General features: G+C 43.7%; 1 protein-coding gene across 2 annotated transcripts in view; it reads left to right on the forward strand.

The window, feature by feature from the left end:
• The first annotated feature begins 5417 nt into the window (after nucleotides 1-5417).
• The window catches only part of myo15b (myosin XVB), a 99739-nt gene continuing 80663 nt past the window's right edge, over nucleotides 5418-24493 (forward strand). The window contains exons 1-5 of one of the 2 annotated variants that reach the window (XM_026177587.1): nucleotides 5418-5458; nucleotides 5555-5650; nucleotides 6647-6778; nucleotides 20066-20191; nucleotides 20268-20345. The gene's annotated coding sequence lies outside the window, so the exon portion shown is untranslated. Of the gene's footprint in view, nucleotides 5459-5554; nucleotides 5651-6646; nucleotides 6779-20065; nucleotides 20192-20267; nucleotides 20346-20403; nucleotides 20438-24493 lie in introns of those variants that run through there. The other variant, XM_026177588.1, reaches the window with a different exon arrangement.

Below are 24493 nucleotides of genomic sequence, written 5' to 3' on the forward strand. Positions count from 1 at the left end.
CCATGTCCACCTGGCTGGAAGGCAAGATGGGCCCACATATGCCAGTCCTGTACTTCACAGCTATAGCTACATTAAGGACTTTTTCGTCAAGTCCCATTGGGCTGGACAACACAGATGCACTGATCTCCCACTGGGAGGCAGTTTTAAGCAAGGGAAGAAGAATCCCTAGCATGAACCGGTTCTGATGCACCACTTTCTTCTGGCCAGTACTTTCTTTTCTCCCAACCCTCGAAGAGGTTTACCTGTTTCATTTACACAGTCAGAATATAATAACTAAATATAATAACATTATAACATTTAAATATTAGTACAACAGAACCACGGTGGATCCGTCCACATTTGCATGCTTTTCAGTATCTTTATTCACAGCTGTTGCAATTTAGACATCAAAGCTTACAGGCAGCTTAGGATCCTCGCACACCTCGCACACCTCGTCCCCAACCTCCGGCGCCGGCTGAGCAGCTCCCTCACATGCCCCGACCTCCAGCTCGGCTGCCTTCCTCCAGGTAGTGGGAGTGGGTGCATCCACCTGCCAGGCACCAGCCGGTCTCACCCATTGAGTGGGTACAGGTGCGGAGGTAGGCTGTGCCCTAGCTGGGCTCACCCTGCAGACCGGCACTGGCACCAGAGCAGTCCGGGCCTCAGCCACTCCCCCACAGTCGAGTGACACCAGTTGCCGTGGCAGTGGTGTCGGCGAGGACCAGATCCGAGTTGCCAGACTCTCGATCACCTGCATCCAGTGCTCAATCCGGTGCTGGAGTTCTTCCCGCTGCCTGCTCCCTCTGCATAGCTGCTAGCTCACCACCCTCAGTGGGGTGGCTAAAGCTCAGGTGGTAGACCTACTAACCGGAAGGTTGGTGGTTGGATCCTAGTCTGCTCCAGTCGGCATGCCAAATATCCTTGGGCAAGATACTAACCCCAGGTTGCTCTCCAATGCATCCATTGGAGTGTGAATGTGTGTATGAATGTTAGTTAGACAGCGCTAAAAACATAGAAAAGTGCTTGTGTGAATGGGTGTGATTGGGTGAATGAATGAGTTGTGTAAAGCGCTTTGAGTGAGTAGATAGAGTGAGTGAGAGTGAGTGAGTGAGTAGATAGAGTAGAAAAGTGCTATATAAGAACCAGTCCATTTAGGCCAGCTCCTTCCCTAGCTGGCCCAATCCTGGGTCTGCCGTGCCCCAATAATGGGTTTCAGCACCACTGAAAAGAACACACGGCAGACCCATCCATACATTCATTTTATTCACGACTGCTTACACACCAGCTGAAGCTTTTCAGCTCGCAGTTCACCCTTTTGACAAAAACAACCACAACAGTTAGAGTTCATAGACTTTAAGACGGCGAGGTGTGATTGTGGATGCCATGTAGGTGCATCTGCCTCCCCTGCAGTGTCACTGCAGACCATGCCCCGAATGAGGCCGGTGAGCCATCCGGTCAAGCTGAATCAGCAATCACGGCCATGAGTCGGAGCTTACAGGCAGCTCGACGGGGGTCTGGCACAGCAGCTGAGGCTCACTCTGAGCTCCAGCGGATTGAGGTAGGTCCAGACGAAGCAGAAATGGATATGATGCCTAATTATTCCAATATACATACAAAAGTCCTTTACAACATGAAATGACAGCTCCCCCACAAAGAGTTTCCAGGAAAAAAGGGAATCAAGTGACTCAGTTTATTGTCTGCTGTCTGTTGCCAGGGATAATAATATCCAGGTTTTACAGAAGCAATAGCATCTCAATTAATGAAGGCCATATTCAAAATGTGGTAGCTAGGCAGTGACACAATTAATAGCAGAAATACCGCTACCTGGGTAACCTCTGTTCTTGGAAAACACCCTGAGAAATTAAACCACAAATCACTAGCTTGTTTTTATTGATTAATTTTTTGTCCACAGGAGACCACATATGACAGGATCTACTGCCCCCTGTCTGTGGAAAGTGCCATAGAATCAAGGTACGAAAACTAAGCTATTTCTTCATGATTGATCACATTCTTCAGTAATAAAGAATAAAATCATCCATCCATTTTCTTCCTCCAAGACTTCCCTTTCTCCTCCAGCCCACCTGGGGAACATCAAAGCGTTTTCAGGCCATCTGATAGATATAATCTCTCCAGCATCTACTGTGTCTAACTAGTGTTCTCCCAGAAGGGCATGCCTGGTTGGAACACCTTACCCAGGAGACAACTGTCTCCTTTAGATATAGAGGAGCAGCATAATTTATTAATTTAGTAATCCAAAAATAAAAGATAAAACAGTCCAGTGTCCCATTTGAGTACAAAGTACAAAAAAACCACACACAGTCCAGACGTCGATCACTTTAGCAGGGGTAGCAGTTGTCCTCTAAGACCCACCAACCTGTAAGAGGACAGCCAGTAATCACTCCAGCCTCCATAACTTAACTACCTTTAGGCTGCAGCATATAATAGGCCCTGGCCTGCACAGAGAGACAAAGTAACACCAGTTTCACTATATGTCTGTGAAGGTTCTCAGTCATCCAGGTCATCGTAGTCAAAGGAGCTTGGAAAGAAAAGCGTCTGGACTTCTTTAAGTTGCTTGAAGACGTTTCACCTCTCATCCGAGAAGCTTCTTCAGTTCTAAGGTCAAATGGTGGAGAGTCCCAGATATAAACCTAGTGGGAGTATCCCCCCACAGAGGGACAAAAGGACCCCCTGATGATCCACCATTTGACCTTAGAACTGAAGAAGCTTCTCGGATGAGAGGTGAAACGTCTTCAAGCAACTTAAAGAAGTCCAGACGCTTTTCTTTGCAAGCTCCTTTGACCAGTTTCACTATACAATTCTCAGTGCAACAAACCATCCATCCCAAACATATCAGGTCATCCTAGATTTCATCACATCACATACCTGCACAGAGAGACAAAGTAACACGACAGTGTTTTGTCGTGTGGGCCATAAGTGGGCCAAGCTTCCAGTTTGGATTCGGGAGACAGACACTATCTCTACTTTCAAGATTAGGCTTCAAACTTTCCTTTTTGCTAAAGCATATAGTTAGGGCTGGACCAGGTGACCCTGAATCCTCCCTTAGTTATGCTGCAATAGATGTAGGCTGCCGGGGATTCCCATGATGCACTGAGTTTTTCCTTTCCAGTCACCTTTCTCACTCACTATGTGTTAACAGACCTCTCTGCATTGAATCATATCTGTTATTAACCTCTGTCTCTCTTCCACAGCATGTCTTTATCCTGTCTTCCTTCTCTCACCCCAACCGGTCGCAGCAGATGGCCGCCCCTCCCTGAGCCTGGTTCTGCCGGAGGTTTCTTCCTGTTAAAAGGGAGTTTTTCCTTCCCACTGTCGCCAAAGTGCTGCTCATAGGGGGTCATATGATTGTTGGGTTTTTCTCTGTATCTATGAAGCGCCTTGAGGCGACTTTTGTTGTGATTTGGCGCTATATAAATAAAATTGAATTGAATTGAATTGAAGTAGACTAGCATATCAGTGCAATCAGTTACACCTGCCTATTAGTCCAACTCCATTACAGCCATTGGCTCACCGCAATTGTGACACACACAACCACTCCCAAACCAGTGCAACGTCACACAATAACATGGAGATGAATTAATACAGGGAACACTAGTCCACCATGTTACACCTTTCTGTCACTTGTATCAGCAATCTGATTTTTTTCTTCTTTAACTAGCAATAATACTTAGAGAACTAAGAATATTAGTGTTAACAAAAAGATCAAGCTGAGATCACCAAATTAATGCATTTCTCAACAACGATGCTGCATCTGATGGCCGATGACTGCATAACATTAGGACATGAAAATTTACTAGCATTGGGTATCAATTAAAATGTAAAACAATTGGATTAAATGACTAGTACGTCTGGTAACGACTAGGGACAATGGTCATGATAGGTGAACATCCCATGACCTACATGGTAAAAAAGTGATTGCTTCCTAAACATAATAACTGGTTGGGCATCCTTTAGCAGCAACAACTGCAATCAAGTTTTTATGATAACTAATGAGTCTTGAACAGCACTGTGGAGGAATTTTGGCAGACTCGTCATTGCAGAATTGTTGTAATTCAGCAACATTGGAGGGTTTTCAAACATTACCACCTATTTAAGGTCATGCCACAGAATCTTAATTGGATTCAGGTCAGGACTTTGACTAGTCTTCTTTTTTTTTTCAAAAGCCATTCAAAGGTGGACTTGCTGATGTGTTTTAGATTCTTGTCCAGCTGCAGAACCCAAGTACACTTCAACTTGAGGTCATGAACAGATGTCCGGACATGCTCCTTCGGAATGCTTTGGTAGACAGCAGAACTCATCGTTCCATTTACCACAGCAAGTCTTCCAGTTTCTGAGCAGCAAAACAGCCCCAGACCATCACACTACCACCACCATATTTTACTGTTGGTCCCTGCCAATGTAATGGCACAAAAATTAAACTTTTGTCTCATCAGTCCACAGAGTATTTTCCCAAATGTCTTAGGCCATTTTTTTACCCAGTCTCTTTCTTATGGTGGAGTCATGAACACTGACTTTAAGTGAGGCAACTGAGGCCTGCAGCTCTTTGGAGTTTGTTCTGGGGTCTTTTGTGACCTCTTGGATGAGTGGTCACTGCGGTTTTGGGATAATTTTGGTTGGCCAGCCACTCCTGGGAAGACTCACCCACTGTTCAATGTTTTTGCCATTTATGGATAGTGTCTCTCACTGATTCACTGGAGTCCCACAGCTTTAGAAATGGCTTTATAACGTTTTCTAAATGGAGAGATCTCAATTACTTTGTTTCTCGTTTGTTCCTGAATTTCCTTGGATCGTGGCATGATGTCTAGGCTTTTAAGGATCTTTTGGACTACTCCAGGAGTCTGGCCTGGGTGTAGCTGGAGAAATTGAACTCAGCTTTCCAAAGAGTTAATTGATGTTATAACAGGGGGGGAAATCACTTTTTATATTTTTTAATTTTATTTATTTATTTTCGTAAGCATTCCATCTTAGTTTCAATCACCAAGGTAAAGCAAAGTGACGCATTGAGTCTATTTAGTATTTATGCAAGGGTGTTTATACATCACTAATTTAAGTTTCTGTTTATAGGATAATTTGGTCTTTCAATGTGGGCACAGATCTGGACAAAATGTTTGCAACTGAGAACAGAGATATATTTAAACTCTATCAAGATGTGGGTCTAGCTTCAAAAATTACAATATCTTTCCTATAATTTCACTCAAAAGTAGTTTTTCTTCTAATATACCATCCATGGTTGAAACCCACTTCTTTCAATTCTATAGCCTTGAATTTTTTTGTCAGTCTATCTGAGAGCAGTAAAGTGACTTTTATCTCTGTTTTCCTTTCTTTTCTCCTCTCTAGAGATGCCATTGCTAAAGCCTTGTATTCTGTTCTTTTTGACTGGTTGGTGGAGCAGATTAATGAATGGCTGAGTCCCACAGAAATGGACAGCACCGTGGGCATAGTTGACATTTATGGATTTGAGGTAAGTGTCCAGTTTGGACTTTGGTCTGGAAACGTGCAAGTAATTAAGCATATTCTTGTGCAGATAAATTCACAATGGTCCTGTGATCTTATGCAGAACCTGGGAGTGAACAGCTTTGAGCAGCTGTGTATCAACTTTGCCAATGAGCATCTGCAGCATTTTGTCAACAAGGCAGTAATCACTCAGGAACAGGTGAGTGTATTGTATACTGCCCATGAATTATCAACCATCAGAGTCACCCATTACAAGCGGGTTCTACGTATTCTGAATAAATTATTTAGAAATATCATAATAATATGCTATAACTTGATTAAATTATTGAATTACTACAAAAGAAAAAAGGAAAAAGAAAATCCCCAATCCCTGGTAGATATTTCACAAGACTTGCTGAATGCTTCAACTTAATGTAACATTTAAATTCAGTTGACCTTTTGGGAGAAAAAAAAGATTTGCCTTTAAAATTTAAGAGCTTTACCTACAACATCATAGATGGGTTGTACGATTTGCTCTTTGTCTAGCCTCTCACCTGGGACCAATTTGCCGGGGTGAGGAGTGTCCAATAGGGTTTGCTGGAAGAGTATGGGATGTCTGGCCCATTATTACAGGCTATTTGGACTCTGTACATCTGCAGAAAGAGAATAGTCTGTAATGCTGGCATTAAATAGGATTTTTTTTGGTGAGTGTTGGGCTCTGCCAGGACTGCCCTTTGTCACTGATTACATTCATAATTTTTATTGACAAAATATTTAGGCATAGCCAAGTGGTGGAGGCTCTTCATGTTGTTGGTCCAAAGAATTTCAGAAGATAATGTGGTACTGTTGGCTTCTTCAGGTGGTGACCCCCAGCTTTCTCTGACAAGGTTTGCAGCCAAAGTGTAGAGGAGGGGGAATGAGCACCTTCAAGTTCAAGAACATGGTTCTTAGCTAGAAAAGGGTTGAATGCGAACTTCAACTCTTGGAAGAGGTTGTTGCCTCAAGTGCATGGGTTTATCTCGGGGTCTTATTCACCAGTGAGAGTGGAGCAAGGGATTGGCAGCCATCCATGTAGCAGAAATTAGTTCCTGATGTTTTTTAAAAATAAAATCAGGATTTGTAACTTTTTATGTGTGAGCATGGTGAGCATCTTTTATAAATGTTTTCATGCCATTTAATTGACGTCAGTTTGTATCACTGTGTCTGTGTCCTGCAGGAGGAGTACAGTGCAGAACACATCCATTGGCATCATGTACCACTTAAGCACTTCCACTCCTGTCTGGAGCTAATCTCCTCCAAGCCACATGGCATCCTCCGGATACTGGATGACCAGACCTGCCTCCCGCAGGTACACACACACACACACACACACACACACACACACACACACACACACACACACACACACACACACACACACACACACACACAGATATAGACAAGTTGTATACAAGTTATATAAGCTGTAAGGTGTAATATAAAGAATCAGGTCCAAGGAGCAAGTGATCAGTTTAATATAAGGTGCAATGTAATCAGTGGTAGTGCACACTGAGTAAGAGGTAAAGACTAGAGGTTGCATTATACTATAATAAGTACGGTTTATAAATAGGTGGGAATGTTATTTATAAATACAGTGAAAATATCCAAAAAGGTTAACAGCTCAGTTAACCTTCAATCAGGGTGGAGGTTAGGCATGTTTGACAGCCTGTGGGTAAAAACGTTTATTGCGTCTGTTTGTTGACCTGATCGACCTGTAGCAATTTACCAGAGGGAAGGAGGGAAAAAAGTGAGTGTCCAGGGTGTAAGGGGTCCTTGATGATGATACCGGCTTTCCGCTGAAGTCTGCCAGTATAAAAGTCTCTGAGGAAGGTTAGTGCAGTGCCTATTGCCCACTCTGCCGCCCTCAGCTACCGCTGCAGTTTTTTCTTGTCCTCCATGGTAGAGCAGTTAAACCAGAGTGTACAGCAGTAGGTCAGAAGGCTATTGATGGTGGAGTGGTGGAAGTTAATTAGCTGTTTTTGAGGTGGACCAGGTAAGGTTGGCCGAGACCACGAGGAACTTGAAGCTTTCTACCCTTTCTACCTCTTCCTCATCAATGTAGAGGGTAGAGTGCTCCAATCGCTTGGTTCTCCTCAAGTCAATTATCATCTCCTTGGTCTTGGCTGTGTTCAGATACAGGTTATTGTTGTTGCCCAGGTGCTGAACCGCCTCTCTGCAGACTGAATCACTGTTGTTCTCGACTATCCTATGATAGTAGTGTCATCAGCAAATGTTATAATGGTGCTACTGGTGTGAATTGGAGAACAGTCATGGGTAAAAAATGAGTATAAGAGGGGACTGAAGACACACCCCTGTGGGATGCCTACGTTCAGATTGAGGGTGGAGGAGGTGTGCTCTCCCATCCTGACGTCCCGGGGTCTGTCACTCAGGAAGTCCAGTGTCCAGTTTGCAGGGTTGAACTGTGTTGAAGGAGGATCTGAAGTCCACAAACAGCATCCTCATATAACTGTTACTACTGTCCAGATGTGTGAGGGTTGTGTGAAGAACTGTTATGTCAACCTCTGTTGACCTGTTTGCCCTGTATGCAAACTGGTATGAATTGAGGTCTGCAGGAATGACAGCCTTAATGTGTGACATGATAAGTTTCTCAAAAAATTTTGGCGATTATTGGTGTTAAAGCAATTGGATGATAGTCATTCAAGCAGCTCACCGTGTTCTTCTTGGGCACTGGAACGATGGTGGCTGACTTAAAGCAGGATGGTACTACAGACTGTAGCAGTGAGAGGTTGAAGATGGTGGTGAAAACCTCTGCTAGTTGGTCTGCACATGCTTTAAGCACTCTTCCTGCTACACTGTCTGGACAAGCTGCTTTCCTCGCATTGACTCTGCACAGTGTGGTTCTGACCTGATGCTGCTCCAGCTGGATGGGGATATTGTCCCTCCTGCTACTGGTATCACTGTTTAGTTTGCTCAAAGCGAGCAAAGAACTGGTTTAGGGTGTCGGGTAAGGTGATATCCGGAGAGTTTGTTTGTGTGCGATTATCTGTGTAGCCAGTAAGTGTCTTGATCCCCTGCCACTAGTTTCTGGAGTTGTTTTGTTGAAATTATGCTGTCCTCACTAAATTTTGTTGCAGGCAAAGTAATTTCAGCTATACAGCTAGCTTAACATTCTTTATTCCCAGCACTTCATCCTCCAAGAAACAGGCCGCTTGTTGTGTTTGGCAGGATTTAATAATGAAAATAAACTCTCTCTCTCTCTCTTTTTTATAAAACTGTACAAAAAAAAGGAATACAAAATACACAATGAAGACATGTTCCATTACACTGGAGAATAACATTGCTCTAGTGAAAGATACATGACCACAAATGAAGCATCTGCTGAAAAAATACCTGCCTCCATATGATTTAACCTAAAATAGTTACTAATACACATTATATGTATAGGAACTTACGGATGAAGCCGATATTGTGGACTTTAACACCAGGATTGCAGAGATTGCCATCAGATTACAATTTTTTTCACTGCAGCAGCAGAAGAGCACACTACTTCCTGTAGTCCACTTCCTCTACAAAAAAAGACATCCTGCTTAGTTACCACTAGGTGGTAGTAACACTTCTAAACAACTATAATATGTCCGTTCCATGACAGAAATGTTCCTCGATATGCTGTTTGCATTTGTGCTTGGCTTTTTTCAGCCCTTTAGCAGAGATTGGCGTGCCTCTTTGTAGGCTTGTTGATCTCCTGATTTGAAGGCATTGTCACATGCTCTTAATAGAGATCACACCTCGCTGTTGAGACATGGCTTCTGTTTTGGGAACACTTTAACAGTCTTTGTTGTTGTTACACTCTCAGTACAAAAGTTGTATGAGAGTATGGCAGATGTGTGGCCCTCCAAGTCTGATCCTTCTGCACATATACCCAAAACCGTGTGGTCAAAACAGTCCTGTAGGGCTGTGGTGGCTTCCACGGTCCACACTTGTACTGTTTTTACAAATGGTCTGTGTCTGAATTAGAGGTTTACAGTGAGGAACATAAGTATTTGAACACCCTGCGATTTTGCAATTTCTCCCACTTAGAAATCATGGAGGGGTGTGAAATTCACATTGTAGGTGCATTCCCATTGTGAGAGACAGCATTTAAAAAAAATTCAAGAATTATTTGTTTGATTTTTAAAGAATTTATTTATATTGCACTGCTGCACATAAGTACTTTACAACCTGGCAATCAGCAAGAATTCTGGCTCTCAAAGACCTGTTAATATGTCTTTCAAAAGTCCACTCCTACTCCACTTCTTAATCTAAATTAGTAGCCACTGTCTGAGCTCTTTTTTTTTTTTTTTTTTTTTATCTCACAAATCCATATTTTATTTACAACAGAACATAGACAACACATTAACTATTTAAACTGAGAAAATGCACTATTTTCATTTTATGATTGCAGGCAAGTAATTTTAGCAGCCAGACTCTTCTACTGTTCTTATATGCAAAGCCTTCCCTGAAAAAGACATCGTCTGGACCTGCATATACTTTGCAGCTTTCATAGCGCCCTTTCAGATGTGCAAGTTGCCAATTCCATAGGCACTGATGCACTTCCATGGGGAATAAGGACTTTAACATTAATAACAGGAAGTAACCAAAAAAAACCCTGAAAACTGAGACAGGGCAATACAGTTGGCATGAGGAAATGAAGAACTTAGTGTCAGAGTCCAGCCTGAGGGTCATGACAAATAATTAAAAAGACACCACTTGGACCAAAACGTACAAAATTATTAACCAAATAAAGTAGAAAACTGTAGTACTCCATGAGGTTTGCTAATCAGTGTTCTTGGTGTATCAGTATCTGGATGGGTTATTGAATGCTAAGAATGCCTGATGTTGTATAGAATAAAATCTAAAACAATCAGGCCAAAGCTAACCGAACAAATAACACAATGAATTGTCTCCCTGAATGGAGAAGAGCTGAAACAGTCAGCTCTTAAATGCTTCAAGGAGACTGGTCAGGTGCTTTCAGTTGCACTGATTAACCCCGCCTACCAGGAACTTGCAAGACAACTCACAGGGACACATGGGGAAAAACACAGCGGGAACTGGCCAAGGGAGAGGGCTGTTACACTCAAAACACAAACGGGATCAACAAAGCCAACCGATATTAGGACCACGACATGCATACAGGTTTTGCATCTTTTTTTTTTTTCTTTTTTTTTTAATGTATTTATTTATGCAAGTTTCAAAATTTTTTTACACATTCACAAACAGCGGGACAGAAGAACACAGACAATAAAGACAATAACAACCAAAAAACAAACAAACAAAAAAACAAAACAGAGCAACAAACCACACAACAGGGTACATGGCCAGCACTTATTAAAAACAGCAGAGAAGCAAACAAAGCAACTGGTATACATGTCAAACAACTCACAATCTAGTGAGTCCAATCCACAAGATCAAATCCAAAGATCGCTAGGAGGAGCTGATAACAATCATGCAAAAACAGTTATGGGCAACAGCTCAGAATGCAAGCAGTTAAAACAACGTGGTCAGGACCCAGGGCGTGGACTGTCCTTCTTAATGTGGTCTATAAAGGGCCCCCATATCTTCCTGAACTTCTCCATGGAATCAGACGTAGAGAACCGAATTTCTTCCAGGTATAGACAGGAGACCATCTCCTCGAGCCACCTCTTGAAGCAGGGAGGGGAGGCAGATTTCCACTCCCCCAGAATCAGACGTTTGGCAATCACCATACCAAACATGAGGGCCTGTTGAACAGCAAAGGGAAGTGCCAAGGAGTCGTCGGAGCAGCCCAGGATCACCATAAGACAGTCAGGATACAGTTGCCTATCATAAACAGTGCTAAAGAAACTAAAAATACTAGTCCAAAAGGCTGTAAGCGTAGAACAGGACCAAAAAAGATGGCCAAGAGTACCGTCCACAAGTTTACATTTATCACATTTGGGGGAAACGTTAGGAAAAATCTTGTTCAATTTGGTTTTGGAATAGTGCAGTCTATGGACAACCTTAAATTGAATTAACTGAAGCCGGGCGTTAACAGAGCATAGTTTTATCCGACTTAACACTTCAGCCCATAGATCGTCAGAGATAACCAAACCAGTGTCCCTTGTCCAAGCCTCTTTAATATGGCAAGAGGGGGCTGCCGAAGAAAAAAGGTTGACAAGCCGAGAAATTAAGTGTTTTGAGGTGGGAGGTTCGTTCATCATATTGTAAAAGACATGCTGTATGGGGATGGTATCTAAATTTGAGAATGCTTGCGTGACATAATTCCTAATTTGTAAGTACCAAAAAAAATGACTTGTAGGGAGGTTGTACTTTGTCTGAAGCTGAGCAAAAGAGGCAAAATGATTGTCAATATAAAGATCCTTTATAGCAATTAACCCTTTGACAGGCCATTGTTTGAAAGCAGCATCCATTGTACTAGGCGTAAAGCTAGGATTGTGGCAGATCGGGGCAAAAGTTGACACTACCGGGAGGTTCAAGATTCTCTTAATTTGATTCAATATTTTTATGGAGTTGCAAAGAATAAAGTCATCACATGCACTTTTAATAACCGATTTTGAAAATAAGATAGCTGGCAAGGATGCTCCAGTGTGGTCGATAGCAGTGCTAAGCTCCAATTCGAGCCATTTAGGGCTGGACCTGCATCCCACAGTATCACCAACAGACAGATTCCAGAAGACCCAGGCTCTGGCATTACAGGCCCAGTAATAATGTCTGAAAACTGGAAGGCCCAGACCACCCTCGTCCGAGGGCTTTTGCAAGTGAGACTTCGAGATGCGGGGGGGCTTGTAGGCCCAAACAAAAGGCATGATAATGGCATCCAACACTTTGAAAAAGGAAGACCTGAGAAAAATAGGAACGTTCTGGAATAGGTACATGAATTTAGGGAGCACAACCATTTTGATTATATTGATACGGCCAATCATTGAAAGTGGGAGAAGTTTCCACCTATCTATCATACACTTGAGCTCATCAGTTAGAACCGAATAATTAAGCCTGAAGAGGAGTTTTGAGTTCCTAGGGATGTTAATACCCAGGTATGAAAAATAATCCTGGGAGACCTTAAAGGGCAAACTAGACAGGAAATCAGGGCCCAGACCAGACGACAGCGGCATAAGAACAGACTTCTTCCAATTTATGGTGAACCCTGATAGGTGGCCAAAGCTGTCAATCAGCTTAAGAAGTGGAGGAAGGGAGATCTTTAAATCTGAAAGAGCCAATACGATATCATCTGCATACAGACCGATGGTGTACTCTGACGTGCCACAATTTATACCAGAGATATGGGAATTGGCTCTGATGGCAATGGCCAACGGCTCAAGAGCTAAAGCAAAAAGCATTGGAGAGAGGCAACAACCCTGCCTTGTCCCACGGTGTAAGAGGAACGGGAGCGACCTCTCATGGTTGGTAAGGACCGAGGAACGAGGGCAAGCGTAAAGCAACTTAATCATATTCAAAAAATTCGACCCAAAACCAAATTTTTCAAGAGTAGCAAACAAATAAATCCATTCCACCTGGTCAAAAGCCTGCTGGGCATCGAGTGAAATCACCGCAGAATTGGGCAGTGTCGTTGAGTACATCGCATTTAAGAGACATCTAGTATTAGAAAAAGAGAATCTATTGGGGATAAAACCAGATTGGTCCGGATGAATTATAGAGCCTATATGCTTATTTAACCGGTTGGTTAGGACTTTAGCAATTATCTTTTGGTCCGAGTTGAGAAGACTTAGGGGACGATAGGAAGAAACATTAGTTTCGTCTCTGTCTTTTTTCAGGAGGAGACATATATGGGCATCGTAGAAAGAATGAGGGAATGAGCCGTTTAACACTGCGCAATTTACCATCCGAAGTAGCAGGGGAGCGATAACGTCAATATGTGTCTTATAAAGCTCTATCCCGAAACCGTCCGGACCACAAGCTTTTCCATTAGGAAAGGAGCAGATTGCATTTCTAATTTCCTCCAGCGTAAAGTCTGCATCGAGTAAGCCCTGTGCAGCCTCAGGAAGAGTCGGGATGTCTAAAGCATTAAGAAAATTAGTGATTTCAGCAACTGTGGCCATGGTACTAGATGTGTATAACTGACAATAAAAACTGCGAAATCTGTCATTTATCTGCTTGTGATCAGACAGCAACTGGCCAGTTGCAGAGAGAATTCTGTGTATTGCCCTTTCAGCTTGAATGCCCTTCAGCTGTCTGGAAAGCACCTTGTCAGCCTTTTCACCAAGCTCAAAATGCTTCTGTTTTAATCGACAAATACAATTCATGACCTGCTCCCCCAACATGTGGTTGTAGTCATATTTCAATTTGAGAATGGTATTAAGTGTGTCAGCAGCCCCGGTATCGCGATACTTCTCCTCCAACACAGCCAGCTCTGCCTCAATATTAGTACGCAGCCTGAGTTTGTCCCTCTTCTGAGAAGCTTGATAAGCAATAATATGACCTCTAATAACGACTTTAAAGGACTCCCACAAAACCGAGTCTGAAACTGCACCATTATCATTAAATTGTAAAAATTCTGCGATTTTAGTAGATAGGTAAACCGTAAAAGAGTTATTTAGATATAAAGAGGGGTTAAATTTCCAATTGTATTAGGGGGTATATAGGTTGAAGTCAATTACCGTTGAGAGAGGTGCGTGGTCCGAAACTAAAATACTGTGATAAGTGGAACTAACCACTTTCGAAATAAGCCTGGAATCAATAAGAAAATAGTCAATTCTACTGAAACTGCCATGGACAGGGGAGAAGAAAGAGTATTGCTTTTCTAACGGATGCTGGTGCCTCCAAATGTCAACCAAGTCCAAAGATTTAGTAAGAGTATTGAGTACAGAAACAGCTCTCAAGGTTGGGGCCAGGGACGCAGAGGACCTATCCAACAATGGATCGAAATAACAATTAAAATCACCACCGATAATGATATTATGGTCATTGTATTGTGAGACAAGATTGAATATTTTACTAAAGAAGTCAGGGTTGTCAAAATTAGGGGCATAGATGTTCAAGAGGACTACAGGGGTGGAGTTGACTGTACCTGTAACAAGTATGAACCTCCCACCTGGATCACATATCTGAGTTTTGAATATAAAAGAAATAGTTCTGCGAACAAGAATGGCAACCCCTCTCGCCCTGGAAGAAAAGGCGGACTGGTACACCTGTGACACCCATACCGATCTTAATCGCCTCTGCTCTGAAGGTTGGATATGGGTCTCCTGTAAAAAAATTATATCAGAAGACAGAGATTTTAAATGCGAAAATACTTTACCACGTTTAAGAGCTTTGCCCATACCCCGACAATTCCAGGTCGTAAAAGTGATGTGGCTCATCCCCAGCTTAAGTGAGTGGATGGTGTACGACGATGTGAAAGGACAAAATGAAGGCTTTGAGGTTTGACAAATAAAGAGCTGGCACTTACATCAAAAAACAAAAACGACACATATTTAGAAACATGTAGACCCCCCCCTCCCACCCCCACCCACCCCACAAACCGCAGAAAAAAAGATAGCGGAACACCCCCAATATCCAACAGGGAGGCAGCCGGGAACCAGGGCCAGCCTGACTGAACGCTAATACTCAAAAAAAAATACCATGGAGCCCCGTGCGCCCCACATATAATCTATTTAACAAACCTGAAAAACAAAATTGTGCACCAAGTACGAAAGATCCAACTCAAATATCTAGATGGACATAAAACTTTAACCGTTGCAACAAAACTGCAAATATGCAGAAATGAGACAGAGCATACAGAAACATGTGCATATTCCCAATATCACAACGTAACACAAATACTGTAGAAGCAAAACCCAATAGGCAAAATAGGCACTGTACACCGTTTCAGTGCGGGAAAGACATGTACTCTACAGTATGTAAATCACAGTATGCAAACCAAAAAAACCTTGATATTGCGCACTGATCAGCTGAGGACAAAGATGTTGGATCAAAACATTCAACATAGCTGGGTAGAGAACATTACTGCAGAAAATGCGCAAATATGTAAACATGTCGTGAAATTAGTAAGTCACTTGTGAATTATTATTCATTTGCAGAGCCAATGGAGTCAGCAAACCGTGCAGCTTCCTCCAGCGACATAAAAGTCTTCGATGTGTTGTTATATTCGACATGGAGCTTTGCGAGAAAGCGAAGAGAGCACTTAGCACCGGCGTCGATCAGCCGCTTCCTCACACCACCAAAGGCCTGCCGCTGCGCCGAGACCTCCGCAGTGTAATCAGGAAAAATGGAAACTCTGTCTCCGCGGTACAGCAAAGGAGACCTTTGCCTGCTGAGTCGTAGTATGTCAAACACATCACGGTTGTTGTGGACTTTAGCGATGATGACACGTGGCCGTTCATTGGGCTGTGGCTTCGGTCTCAGGCTACGGTGGGCTCGGTCTATTTTTATCGGCCTGCTGAAGTTCTCACGACCCAAAAGCTCTGGAAGTAGGTTAGCAACGAAGTCGGTAGGGCTGCCTTTCTCATCCCCTTCCTTAACTCCAGCAATCCTCACGTTGAGTCGGCAAGAGCGCCCCTCCAGATCGTTGATCTTAGCTTTGAGGAGAGTGTTAACCACCTGTAGCTCTTTGCACGATGCTTCCAGCGCTGCTAATCGGCTATCGTTAGCGGACATAGCTTCATCAAGGTCTTCAAACCGGCGCTCAGACTCATGTGTCGTGTCCAAATTCATGGGCTGCATTCTCCTGAGGCCGCATTTGTAGACCGATTACGTCACAGCGACGCGCCGAAGGCTGTCCAAATTCGTAGACCCCTCCGAATGCAGCCGACAAATGCGTGCTCCTTTTTCCGAATTTGAAGGATGGGTCGGGTGTGTCCTTCGTGGCCCACCATATCCCAGAATTCATAGCGCGGCCCAGCCAAGCTCCAGTTTCCGGCTAATGGCGGCCGCTACTAAGTTTTAAAATTACTCTTATTAATCTTTCTGGGTCACAAAATAAACTTTTAACATATTTTCAGGCGAGAAAGTAGCTGTGTAAACATCAAATATCTGCTCGGTTTATCAAGATATCGCATCTTTGCTAAAGTGCTTCGACGTTTTCGGAGACGTCTGCTACCCACCAGCTCGATAGCTAGCCGGGAGCTCGAGGGTTACTGATGCGGCCGAGAATGGCACAACTCCCGGCACATCATTTTCAGATCACCGCGGACTTTCGCTGCTCGGGTTAAACGTTGTCAGCCGGTGATCAGCTGTGATCAGCTGATCACGGGGCCGGGGTTAAAAGAGAGACGCCAGACATCATTCTCTTCGTGTCAGGAGCTCCGAAACTCTGCCGACGTCAGTCTCCGCCTGATTCAGCAACCGTGAGTGATTATCCCTTCAATCCTTTTTCTCTTCCCGGCTCCGCTCGCTCTCTGTCGGTAACGACCTCTTCCGAAGCCACGCTTCGTGCACTGATCGTTACTAGAATAACTGCGTGCCTGCTCCAAACCCACCGCTAGCCTTCGCCGCGCTTGGGTCTAGCCAACACGCCACACGGGCACGCCGAATTACTGTGTGTAACCCGCCCGGCCGTGACAAACGTAATATATAAGTCACTTAGACAACCTAAAAATGTTATTGTTGGGCTTTTTTTCAGTGTTTTGTTTGTTCGTGAGTAAATCGGTTTGGCTGAGATTAAAGTTATTAGATTAGATAAAATAAAACTTTATTAATCCCCCGGGTGGGTTCCTCCTTGGTTTTTACACAGCTGACTAAACGTCAAACAGAAAACTGATTAAACAGAAGTGTGAGATGGCCGAGAGTTTACTCCAGTGTCCTGTTATATTTTAGACAGCAAGGAGCAGACGGCTGAGTTTATTAAACTCCACCGAGACAGCGGTGACGCTAATCAGAAGGCTAGACCGTCCAATTTCACGGCCGTTTACTTCCGGCCTACCCGATCTTCTGAGGACCCGGCCCACGTAGACCGCGAAGGCCGGGTCCTCGGGAGAATGTAGCCCATGAATTTGGACACGACCACGATATTTCTTCTGGAGAGAAGTTAGCGTTGCATCAATTGCATCGAGACGGCCCTCAACAGACTTCTTCAACCCGTCCACGAGCGAGGTTATTTTGGAAAGCTCAGCTCCATGGTTAGCGATAGCCGCTAATATGGCATCATTACCTGCCGCCGACTGGCTCGCCTTGGACGTATCCCTCTGGCTCTCATCTTTCTTCGGCATGATGACAAAAGATCGGCTCCGACAGTCCGCGAAACAGATTTTAAAACTACCCAGCTAGAAATAAACTTAAAGTGCAACTTTATGAGTGAGAAGGCACGGAGAGCACAGAAAACACGTCTACTCCATAGCTGCACACGAGCGCCCCCCACTGTCTGAGCTCTTTAAAGACACCTGTCCACCCAACAGTCAGTCAGACTCCAACTACTACGATGGGCAAGACCAAAGAGCTGTCAAAAGACATCAGAGACAAAATTGTGGACCTCCACAAGGCTGCAAAGGGCTACGTGGCAATTGCCAAGCAGCTTGGTGAAAATATATCAACTGTTGGTGCAATTGTTAGAAAATGGAAGAGGCTAAAGACGACTGTCAGTCTCCCTCGGACTGGGGCTCCATGGAAGATCTCACCTTTTGGGGTATCACTGATGATTAGAAAGGTGAGGAATCTGCCCAGAACTGCACTGGAGGAGCTGGTCAATGACATGAAGAGAACTGGGACCACGGTGTCAAAGGTCAGTGTCGGTAGAACACTACGCTGTCATGGGAGTGTCCAAATTCATGGGCTGCATCGTCCTGAGGCCGCATTTGTAGGCCGATTACGTCACAGCAACGTGACGAAGGCTGTCCAAATTCGTAGGCTCCTCCGAATGCAGCCGACAAATGTCTCCTCCTTTTCCCCGAATTTGAAGGATGGGTTGGGTGTGTCCTTCGTGGTCCACCATATCCCAGAATTCATAGCGCGGCCCAGCCAATTCCAGTCTTCAACAATGGCGGCTGCTACTAAGTTTTTAATATTACTCTTATTACTCTTTCTGGGTCACAAAATAAAGTTTTAACATATTTTCAGGTGAGAATGTAGCTACGTAAACTTCAAATATCTGCTCGGTTCACCAAGATATCACACATTTGCAAAAGTGTTCCGACATTTTCGGAGACGTCTGCTACCCACCAGCTCGATAGCTAGCCAGGAGCTTGAGGGTCACTGGAGCCGCCGAGAATGGCTCGACGAAACTCCCGGCACATCATTTTCAGCTCTTTGCAGTCTTTCGCTACTCAAGTTAAACATAATATATAGTCACGTAGATAACCTAAAAATGTTATTGTTGGGCTTTTTTCAGTATTTTATTTGTTTGTGAGTAAATCGGTTTGGCTGACATTAAAGTTATTAGATTAGATTAGATGAAATAAAACTTTATTAATCCCCCGGGTGGTTTTGACACAGCTGAAGTCATGCTTTGCATGGAAGGTTCCCCTCTCAAGTCATCACATGTCCAGGGCCCTTCTGGGAGAAAGTCATGTGGTCAGATGAGACCAAAATAGAACTTTTTGGTCTCAACTTCACTCGCTGTGTTTGGAGGAAAAAGAAGGATGACATCATCCTTTGGGGGTGCTTTTCAGTGAAGGGGACAGGGTGACTGCACTGTATTAAGGAGAGGATGAATGGGGCCATGTATTGTGAGATTTTGAGCCACAACCTCCTTCTGTCGGTCAGAGCATTGAAGATGGGTCGTGCTGGGTCTTCCAACTGACAATGACCCAAAGCACACAGCCAGGATAACCAAGGAGTGGTTATCCTGTAAGAAGGATATCAAGGTTCTGCAGTGGCCTAGCCACTAGTCTCCAGGCCTAAATCCAATCCAGAACTGATCCGGTATTAAACAGGACTACAACAGTTCAAAATCACGACTACTTAGGACTTAACCAAAACAGAACCAGTCACATCCCACTCACATCTAGTGAGGTATGTAAGTCTGGTGGACACATTGCAATTCATGGTGAAAGAGGAAGAAGGAGCTTGTTACTCTTAAAAACATCCCACTGTAAATAAAGCCAGGTATGAAATAAAATTACTTCTCACAGCGTGGCATAGTAAGCAACTTAAATATAACACATAAAATTCTGAGAAAAATAATAATGAAGCATTTAATTATATAATAAACTCAATTATGCAAAAATGATATAATAATATTGCAAACTGTAATATGGAACATAAATTAATATTCTAATCCATTCAAATTAAATGTGACAACAACAACAAGTTACAAGTGCAACAGGCTACAAGGCTACAAGATACATGACATATAGCACATACAGTGCTATCTTCATAACTGTTTTGTCCGGTGCTAGCTTGCACAGTGTGTGCAAGCAAGAGGTGCACGCTAATACAATCAACACTGCTGTAAAGGGGCCTCTGCAGAGATTCCACAGAATTGCCTGGAATAACCAGTGAATTGTGGGATAGTTTTTTGCAACCAGAGCAGTTGCCCTGGTGACTGTTAAAAAGAATCCAGGTAAAAAGGCATTCACATTAGCTTCATGTTTCAAGGTGCTCCTATCTTTTGTACACAATCTCTAGTGCTTTTTCCTTTTTCTCTACATCTCTGTGTTGTTGTTGTTTTAACTTTAAAGTAAAGCATAATTGTTCTTCTGGGATGGTTGTGGGGGTATGTCCCTGACAGGCCACTGACCACACATTCCTCCAGAAGTGCCACTACCATCATGGAAACAGCCCCTACTATGCCAAGCCCAGGAACCCTTTGCCAGTCTTCACTATTTACCACTATGCTGGACCTGTCACTTATCAGGTATTGACCACCCTGTTATATACAGTGTGCGTATTAATGTTTAATTTAAAAAAATAATGTAACCATCTTTTTCCAGGTTCATCATTTCCTGAATAAGAACCACGACCAGTTTAGGACAGAAGTGGTGGAGCTATTTGCCAGGAGTCGCAGTAAGGTAAACCACGTGACATTGGAGTCAAACAGGGTGTATATACTACCCAAGTATGGCTACTCTCTACTTGTAGAGAAATCACACAGCAGCTAAGAGTAAGTTGAATATAAATGAAAAAAAAAGTTTTAACAAAAAGAAGAAAATTCTGGCTCATAGTTAATTTTTGCATAATGATCGACATAGGCTGCTTATAGTCATGCTCATTCCTTTTTAAGGTACCCTGGAGACACTGTCGTTTGTGTACTGTTCCATGTTTCCTGATTTTTCCATTGTGTGTGTGTGTCTGTCTGCCTTCACACGCATGTGAACTTTAGTAAAATGCCATTATTCTGAATTATAGTTATTATACTGTTTTTTGGGAAATTACGTATTTCTCACAAATAACTCTAATCTGCTACAACACTTATACTGACTTATTGGAGTTGTTGTGTTACCCCCTCCTGTCAATGAGGAGGCGTAACACAAGTGGGGGCTCATCCAGGATCTCTTTTCCAGAGCTGTGGACAACTCGTTTGTTTGATACAATGTTGTATAGTGCCTTGTATTTAAGTATTGGTTTTGATTTACAAGATTTCATTCATGCTCCAAGTTATGAGAAAGTGGAGTTGTGTCGTAAGGATGACTTGTTGAGCATTGAAGCCCACTTTCATATTCCGGTGAAGAAAAAAATTATGAGTACTATCTTAGAAAAATTAGTTGAGTTAAATATCCTGACTGATCCTGATGTTTGTGATGATGATGCTCCTTCTGTTGAGCTAGGTGTCTCACATTTAAAGGAGGAAGCGAATTCTTCAATTCAATTCAATTCAATTTTATTTATATAGCGCCAAATCACAACAACAGTCGCCTCAAGGCGCTTTACAGGGAGTGCAGAATTATTAGGCAAATGAGTATTTTGTCCACATCATCCTCTTCATGCATGTTGTCTTACTCCAAGCTGTATAGGCTCGAAAGCCTACTACCAATTAAGCATATTAGGTGATGTGCATCTCTGTAATGAGAAGGGGTGTGGTCTAATGACATCAACACCCTATATTAGGTGTGCATAATTATTAGGCAACGTCCTTTCCTTTGGCAAAATGGGTCAAAAGAAGGACTTGACAGGCTCAGAAAAGTCAAAAATAGTGAGATATCTTGCAGAGGGATGCAGCAGTCTCAAAATTGCAAAGCTTCTGAAGCGTGATTGTGGTGTTTCGACAGAAGAACGGAGACGGCTTGGTTTGTAATGGAACGTATATATTCAGCAGTAGTTCGCCATTTTACATCTCACCATACACTTCACTTCTTCTCTCCTTCCATCATCCTTAGTCACAGAGCCCCCTACTGGTAACTGAGTATATGTTCATATTCAGTCCCCCTTGTAAGCAACCCTTCACCATCTTAGCAGTGTATGTAAACACAACATCTCTCCTCATTCTCACAGAATTCTACTACCTCAGTATTACTTACTTAGCATGGCAACATTACTATTTGCACAGAACATTATCAGTAGTAAACTTTGCAACCAGACAGCATTTTCAATACCTATTTCACTTATAACATTACTGGGTGTTTGAACTATACCCGTGATCTTAACATACAATCTTGTTATGGTGCCTAAATAGTCCTTTATAATGAATACTTGTACCGTTAAGGTTACTGTAGTAACTTAACAACCTTAAGTCACAAAACTCACAAATAAATCACAGTAAATCAATCCTCTATTATACTTGGACCTCAGAACTAGCAGTATGGAACTTAACATTAGCACCCAACAGCTCAAGCGTGTTTTTTTCACTTTTTTTTCTTTTCATTTTTTTTTTTTAAACTCATTTCATAACATAATCCTTGGTCCAAGCTGGTAACTGTCTCGGTCTGTTAGGAACAGAAGGTCTTTTAGGAGTTTCTCTTGTGTTATTTTCAACCTCGTCACCAGCCTGCAACGGCTCAGCATTCTCTGCGCGGCAGAGTGAGAGACGGGCTGCATTCCATCTCTTTCCATCACTCAAGATGAAGGTGCTCAGTCCAGTCTGTTGCTGCACTGACAGTGGATCAGTGAACTGTCTCTCTCCCTTCCCCACTCGGAAAGGTTTACGTATCCGCACCCTGTCACCGACCACAAGCTGGGGAGGTTTTGCCCCCCTCTTTGCATCAGTGTAGCGTTTACTCTTACGTTGCTGGTGAGAGACTCTGGCCCTGCATTGGTCATACTGTCCTGTGTCTTTGGGAAACGGCAGGACATTTAGCTTTGTTCTCATGGGTCTCCCTCTGAGAAGCTGGAACGGAGCTGCTCCAGTCGTTGCATGAGCTGTAGCACGGTAATTCTGTAGCATCTCTGTCACGGCGGGCTTCCACAGCTTCTGGGACACCTGTGCAGCCTGAACACAGTCCTTCAGCACTCTGTTGAATCTTTCAACACACCCGTTCGCTTGAGGGTGATACACACTTGTTCTGATGTGCTTGATGCCCCTTTCCTTCAGGAAATCAGCAAAGGCAGATGAAGTGAATTGTGGTCCATTATCTGTGATAAGCTCACAAGGGTTTCCCTCCCGTGCAAAAACTGAAGACAAGAACCTAATCACAGTGTCTGTAGTAGCTGATGAAGTAAAGGCTACTTCTGGCCATTTGCTGAAGTAATCGACCAGTGTGATGGCAAACCTGCAGTCCTGCGACCCGCGGTCAAAAGGTCCAACAATGTCAACGGCCACATGCTGAAAGGGACCATCTGGAAACTGAACCGGCTGTAAGGGAGCAGGAGCAGTTTTGGCCGTTTTGTCACACAATTGACAGACTGAGCACGATGACAGAATCGCATGGACTTGAGTATCCATGCATGGCCACCAATAAAGCTCTCTGAGCTGCTGCTTTGTGCGAACTATGCCCTGGTGACCTTCGTGTGCGAGGCATATCACCTTTTCCCGCAGGGACCTTGGGACCACCAGACGTGTCCCCCGGAAAACCAACGGTGATTCCACAGCAAGTTCATGTCGCACCAGGAAATACGGCTGTATCTCAGGTGGGAGACACCTTTTCACCTTAGGCCAACCTGAGCGGATAACCTGTTGCAGCAGAGAAAGGTCAGGGCAGTCCTCACATTCAGCTTTAAAATCCGTCAACGGTGTCGCTGTCAAGAGAGGAGAAACTTCAGCTATCTCCAAGAGAAGGTCTTTTTCAGCATCAATGTCAGTGCTGGAGTACATCAGGGGAACCCGTGAGAGGCAGTCTGCGATGACATTCTGAACACCAGGACGGTACTGCACATCATACTGAAAACACATCAGCCTTGCAGACCATCGTGCGATTCTCATGCCCGCTCTGTTCATACCTTTGGTGATGAGAAGGGTAGTAAGAGCTTGGTGGTCAGTACGAAGTGTGAATCTGCGGCCCCATACATATGTACGCCATCTTTCCACCGCCCAGACACAGGCTAACGCCTCCTTTTCTGTGGTGGAGTACTTTCTTTCAGCAGGAGACAGTGTTCGGGAGGCGAACGCCACAACCCGCTCCACTTGATCTGGGTGTAACTGTGTCAACACAGCGCCTAGCCCATAGTCTGATGTGTCTGTGGTGATAAAAGCAGGTAAGTCAGGGTCATAGACGGCAAGTGCGGGACTTTCCAGAAGGAGTTTTTTCAGGTCACTGAAGCTCTCACGCGCTGCCTCGTTCCACTGGAGTTCAACTTTGATGTCTGTTTTCAGCAACTGTCGCAGTGGTTCCACCAGTGTAGCATAATCTGGAATAAATTTACTGAACCAGGATGACAAACCCAGGAACGAGCCCAATGCAGCCATATCCTTTGGAGCAGGAGCCTCGGCAATAGCAGTAAGGTGATGTTGGCTTGGACGTAGGCCTTCCTTTGAGATTACATGGCCCAGGAATGTGATGTGTGACTGGCAGAAGGAACTTTTCCCAGCATTAATCTGCAGGCCGACATCTCTGAGACGTTGGAGAACAGCTTGCAGGCGTGTATCATGCACCTCCTTTGATGTTCCGTAGACGATGATGTCATCCAAGTAGTTGCGAACACCAGGCAGATCTTTCAGGACCGTTTGCATCATTTTCTGGAACGCCGAAGGTGCTGATGCTAGGCCAAATGGGACACGTGTGAACTGGAACAGTCCCTCATGAGTGATGAAAGCAGTCAGCTTGCGGCTCTCCGGATGCAAAGGTAA

This window comes from Astatotilapia calliptera, chromosome 8, assembly GCF_900246225.1.
Source record: "Astatotilapia calliptera chromosome 8, fAstCal1.2, whole genome shotgun sequence".
Classification (NCBI taxonomy): Eukaryota; Metazoa; Chordata; class Actinopteri; order Cichliformes; family Cichlidae; genus Astatotilapia; species Astatotilapia calliptera.